General features: G+C 38.0%; 1 protein-coding gene across 9 annotated transcripts in view; it reads right to left on the bottom strand.

Annotated features, from left to right (window-relative positions):
• The window catches only part of SATB2 (SATB homeobox 2), a 168,131-nt gene that overhangs the window by 38,401 nt on the left and 123,730 nt on the right, over positions 1–6,000 (bottom strand). The gene's annotated exons all lie outside the window — the stretch shown is intronic.

The raw sequence follows: 6,000 nt of genomic DNA, 5'->3' as shown, positions 1-6,000 counted from the left end.
AAGATATTCTGTGGTGACATTTTCAAGGGACTCCAGTGAATGCTTGAGTAGGCCAATAAAGAGTTTTTAGTAAGAGTGATTCAAGTTTCCTCTGAAAATAAATGTAAAAGGCCATTTCCTCACCCACATGATCAGTGCAGAAAATGTCAACATATGTGACAAAAAAAAGCAACATTTGATGTATGTCTTGAAAGATCTGAAAAAAAGGTTTCACTGTTAGCCAAGGAAAGAATGCTTTCTACACAGAATCACCTGAACTGCCTGCATAAACTTTCAGAAGGGCAGAAGGTTCTCTTCTCTTCCATCAGCTGGGGATCTTCTACAGCATGAAATGAGCCAAATAATATTCAGCTCTTGTTGTTTAATCGCCAAACTCACTTTCTATGAATCCAATAAGCGTCTATTAAAATAACCCCCCTAATGATTCAAGAGAAGCTAATCACGAAAACTGAAATGGATAAAAACTAACTATAATGGAGAGTTGTCATGAGCATCAGTGAATTTTTGAGGATGGGGTCAACTAAACTTTTAGACTGAGCATTTTGTTACAATTCAAGGTTAATAATTTCAAGCCTTAAATTTACTAACTAAAATGATTAGTATTTTTTCCTCTTTCAAAATGTTTGACTAATTATGAGCCATTTCACTGAGATCCGTTCCTCACTAGCTTCATCTAGTAACTGTATAAATGCTGGCATATTCCAAGATTATTGAAAACATAATTTATTTTTAAAGCTCTTCACATTAAAGAGGTATTAAAAGATTTTGTGTGTGCATGTTATTTAGAGATCATAAAAGGCAAAAGAGCAAAACAATATCTTCAACAAGACTGTAGAGAAGATACTGGTGCCTAAAGTTATTTCAGAAAGATTTTAGCTCACTGGTAGAGGATCTTGCCTTTCTGTATTTGCCATGGGGAACTCTGATGCTGTATGAAGTAGTAATAATACCAGAATATGAGTCAAATAGGAGTTCAACAGATATAGTTATTCATGAGCATCATAAAGTATAGTCAGATACTACAGTGATGAGGAATATTTTATTCAGATAAGTTTATATGCACCTCTATACACGTATCCTCTAAGCCTATGACTCAAGGTACAGTCTTCAGTAGCGTTGTGCTTTTGTCCTTAATCATGCCCTTCCAAGCTTTATGCTTTTTTCATCTTCCACAGCTAGCTAGATGCTAAACAATTATGGGATACAAAAAAAATCCATGATTTTATAAATGAGAAAAAAAAAGACCTTGCTAAACAGGAATCAACACCAGAAAACAAAAAAGACAATAACAAAAAACAAAGGTGTGAGCCTTACAGTACAAGTTTTATTGCTTGTCATGTGGTATAGATTCTCAGTCTGTGCCTTTCAGCCAACCTATCCTTGCCAGACTGCTCACTGCTTTCTAAATAGCAGTAGTGTAACTAAGGGTGAGTGAGCAAGGTACCAGCCCTGGGTACCAGTTTATAGGGAATGCAAGAATGGTGGTAGTCACTACTGCAAACCCAGCCACAGCTGCCACCACATAGAGGACAAAAATAGCTGATAACACATCTTCAAAATAGCTAGGGGCCTAGCAAGGCGGCAAGGGACAAGGTGGGGTATGGTATGGTATGGTATGGGAAAGAGAATAGCAGCATGGCCTAGAACAGTTTCCTTACCTCACTACGTTCTCTCAACCATACTATCTTAGTTTTCTTTAATTTGTCTTCTTCAATTTTTGTCTTAAAAAAAAAACCAGTGTGAATACACTCTGTTATTCCCATAATCGCCACTAACACAATTATGTAAATAAGCAGGATATGCAAATAAACAGAAAAGGGAAAAAAGACTGGAAATGGGTAACATAATTCCTAATCATAATGTGGCAACGCACTGAAAGTCACTCTACACATTTTTGTCATCTCTTAAGGATCTGTGGCAAATAAACTGAAAATTACAGCAACTGTTGTTCAATCACATATTGTACCTTACTATGTCCTTGCACTTGACTGTGTAAACAGCGTAGAAAAAAAAATCTCACAAACATGCTCTTAGACATGCTACTGAAGGAATGCTCTAACATGGCTGATATAGCAGTTAATGACAGGAAACCTGATGTATATACCTCAAAAGGTGCTTATTCATTTAAAACAGCAAAAGTTTAATCATTCATCAGATCACAAAACTGTTTCATAATTTGAAACATGATAATAAGTTGTCTGTTACAAGCAGAAATCTCTTTCCATGAAGTGTTCAATTTTTTGTGTTACTTGGTTAAATAAGCCAAGTTTTCCTTTACTAGTATCAGCCTATGCAATAAACAGGAACATACTAAAAGATGATTTGTAAATAACCAGGCAAAATGTTTCAAAGCAAATGTTTCCACCTTTGGGAAAGTATACAAAGAACTGAAATTTGTAAGTAACCATTATTCAGTAAAGCAGAATCTACTGTATATAAATGTGTTAAGCCTGATTCTGCATTTAGCAGAATTCCTAACTATCAGGTGCAGCTCAGAGTCAAACCTCCATTATGCTGGTTTAAATGACAGCAAATTCAGGTCTCTTGAATAAGAATTTTTATTTCAAGGTGCTTTAAGTATGAATGAAGTAGTAAGAGGACATAAGGCCACCTAGGCAACAGTTTCAGAAGGCAAAGCCTTCAACTTATCCACAGCACAAGTACAACCACAAAAACCAGCACAACAAACTTTTCTGTGCTTATACTTCCCTTGCCCTAGAGAAACATTCTTTATTGAAAAGTATATAGTTTACACAACTATATGTCCACACAATGTCTGGCCTACAAGGAAGAAGGGCATCATTATTCCTGTTTTAAAGGAGGAAGAAAAGAAAGGGAGAGAGGTGAAGTGACTTAATCAAAATCATACCAGCATATAGTAGCAGAACTGGGAGTAGAAGCCAGGTCACCGGATAGAGCCCACTCTGCAGCACAGGACATTTGCTCCCATTGGCTTGCAGCTTAATATGGGCCAGATTTAAACCAGTGACCTACCAGTGAAATGTTCTTGGCCACACTCTTGAGACATCCAACTCACTGAACAACATTCTCTTTAAGAGAATTGAATATATTATTTTCCCTCACAAATAAAACCTAAAAAAAAAAAAAAATCTTGAAAAATATAGCATGGGCCCAAATCCACTTGCAGTGAGGTTCAGCCTGGTGCACTTGGGAACACAATATAAATGCACAAAACCTAAGGTTCCTACACCTGAACTCAGAAAGCCTCCCTGAGGCAGGAACACCTATGCCAACTGGCTATACTTGGAACAACTGGTGGAACAATTTACATTTATAGGGTAACATATGGGCAGCCTGAATTTCCCAGGTGCTGAACACCCAGCAGTTCTTCTTGGCTTCAGTGGGACTTGTAGGCATACAAAACTTCAGAAAAATGAGGCCATCCATGCTTGGCTTTAAACAGCAAAATAACATAAATGATAAATAAGCAGAAGGTCTGAGAGTAATGCAGGACTGAGACTATTTGGGGTTAAATATTTTAAGGGAGGCCATCACTATTACCTCAATATCTATTTGAAGCCCTATACTTTTTATATGCCTTGATTTCCAGATAAACACCATGATTTGTGTTCTTGGTTCCTAAGGCACCTCAAGGCTTTAAAGCTGTTAAACCTGTCTGCAATGTGATTTAAGAACAGAAATGGATGGCTATCAGACTAGAAGCTAATACATTCTACTAGTGGATAATCTCAATTATAGTAGCTGCTTTTTAAGGGGTTCTCCGCTCCCCTTTCCTGTAAGAGATCAAAAGAAATAAAGCTCCACCTCTCCCTGACGTTGGCCTGAGAGTGTGAGATGAAGGAATTTTTTTTAAATGTCGAAAGATCCCTGTGCTGTATTCATTGTTAATAAAAACTGGGAAGATCTCACAGTAGTGTATGTTATTGCTGATGAATGACAGCAAACAATGATGTGGACACTTTAACAGTAACCAGGATTGTTCCCTGAGCAGTAAGGAATGGTGAAGTGGAGAAAAGCTTTATGCAGCGCTGCAAACAAATCAGATATCAGGTAAAACAGCAAGAAAAAATAAGAGTGCAACCAGACTCTTCTCTCTTTCAAATGTTATTCCCTCTGAAAATACTGGATAGGATTTTCTGGAATACTATGTGGCATAAACCTACACTCAGTGAAGTCAATGCTTCTACAAATGAGAGCAAGATATATGAAAAACTTTAGAAATCCTGTTGGCAGTTATTAAATGAACCACAAGATAAACTTTGTGCTGAGTGCCCCAGAGAGATGTAGGGGGCTGTATCAATTGCTTCTCTATTTCTCCTGGCCAGCTTGCTTTCACTCCATAACCAAACTATGCATTACACACTGATGTCACATCAGCCATGGAGGAGCATGGATCCAGGTTAGGGGCGTGTAAATGGACTCTAAGTAAATGAGGAGGTTCAACACTGTCGCATTTCAATGACTGCTTCTTGTCCCTGGATCCCAATGTCCTCATAAGCCACTTTCATACATCAGTAGAGAGCTGTGACATCTCAACCTGGTAAATGCTAAGGCATCATGGAGTCAGCACTGCCTTGCCAGGACCGTGAAAAAAAAAAGTGGCAGCTCAAAAAACTAACTAACTAACTAAATCACATTTTGGTATTGGCTGCTGATGGAAGAATTAAAACAAATTTAATTTAAGCCTGTTTAAACAACAGCATTCATGGAACCCCCTTTTAACCTTCTGCTTCATGCTTGGAAACTCTCCCTCATTTTGTCATTTTCAAGTGAAAGAGCAAAGAATTAAATTCTGTTTTGCTGGTGCTCAGTTCTGTCATGGTATAGCTCAGCTCCAGCTTAGTCTGGGAACTTGGATTGACATACACTGAAACTAGTAAGGCGCCCAAATTATTTTTGGGTGGTTCAGCCCTTTTCTCTCTCTCTCAAGAATTCTCTAGGTAAAATGACAGGAAGCTTGCAGGCAATTTGGAACCTAACCTCAGTGAGGCTGGAATTCTGTGCTAAAAACTCCATATTAAAAACTGTCCAGTCCGGAGTGCGTGTGGAACATTGATACCTGCATGAAGTAAAGAATAAGGGGCACGTTTGCAAAATCAATTGTGCAGTTTTAATATTTACTGCACGTTTAACCACATATGTCATTTATTACACAGTGGAAAACCGTTAAATGCACAGTAGTTGTGCCAAGTGGCATTATGCTTTTAACAGCTTTATTCGTTTAACAGCTCCAGTTCTCATTATATTTTGCCATGTGGTACACAAGATTTTTATGCATTTAACAGTTTAAGAGGGTTCCATGGTATTTTCCTTTTATGTATTTCATACTTTGCCTGGGTTTTTGTTTTTTTTGTAAGCTGTAACCCATGCCCCTCAGTAAAGGAAAGTGCAGGACAAAGGTAAATAATATTTAAGATGGGAGCAAGAAAGAGAAGAAAAAGAATCAGATAGCCCTTGCCCTGGCACCAGGAGTTACAATGTAAGGCTGTCTCCTACACATGCATCAGCAGGCTTTAAATGCCTTTCAGTTTTTTTTTTCCACAGTCATTTTACTTCAGTTTTAATGCCATACAATACTGTTCCTTTTCTGGAGGAAAATAAAAATACATATCAAAAAATGTGTGCACATCTCTCTCTCTCTCTCTCTCTCACACACACACACACACACACACACACACACTGACACTGTCTCATAACAAAATTGGGTCACTTTCACACAGGGCCAGAAACTGCTCCTTTGATATAGATTTAATGGCCCCTTTTAACAGTAACCAAGACTGGCCTTGCATCAAATTCTGTTTACCATCCTCAACACAACAACCCCCTGCCAGGGGGATAAAATTTCTGATTTCTTCAAGAATGTTACCCCCAAATCATGGTTCCTCTGCATATTTTTTTTTAACATCCAAGATAAAAGCTTGTCCAAGTGATTTAACTGTAATATCCCCTGAATGCATGTACGCACACACACACGCACACACACTTTGCACAAATGGCAGGGGCAGAGAGTAAATTATT

Source organism: Crocodylus porosus, unplaced genomic scaffold (genome assembly GCF_001723895.1).
Source record: "Crocodylus porosus isolate Cpor-Errol unplaced genomic scaffold, CroPor_comp1, whole genome shotgun sequence".
Classification (NCBI taxonomy): domain Eukaryota; kingdom Metazoa; phylum Chordata; order Crocodylia; family Crocodylidae; genus Crocodylus; species Crocodylus porosus.
Note: the sequence above shows the minus strand (reverse complement) of the source record. Positions and strands in the feature narration are given on the sequence as shown.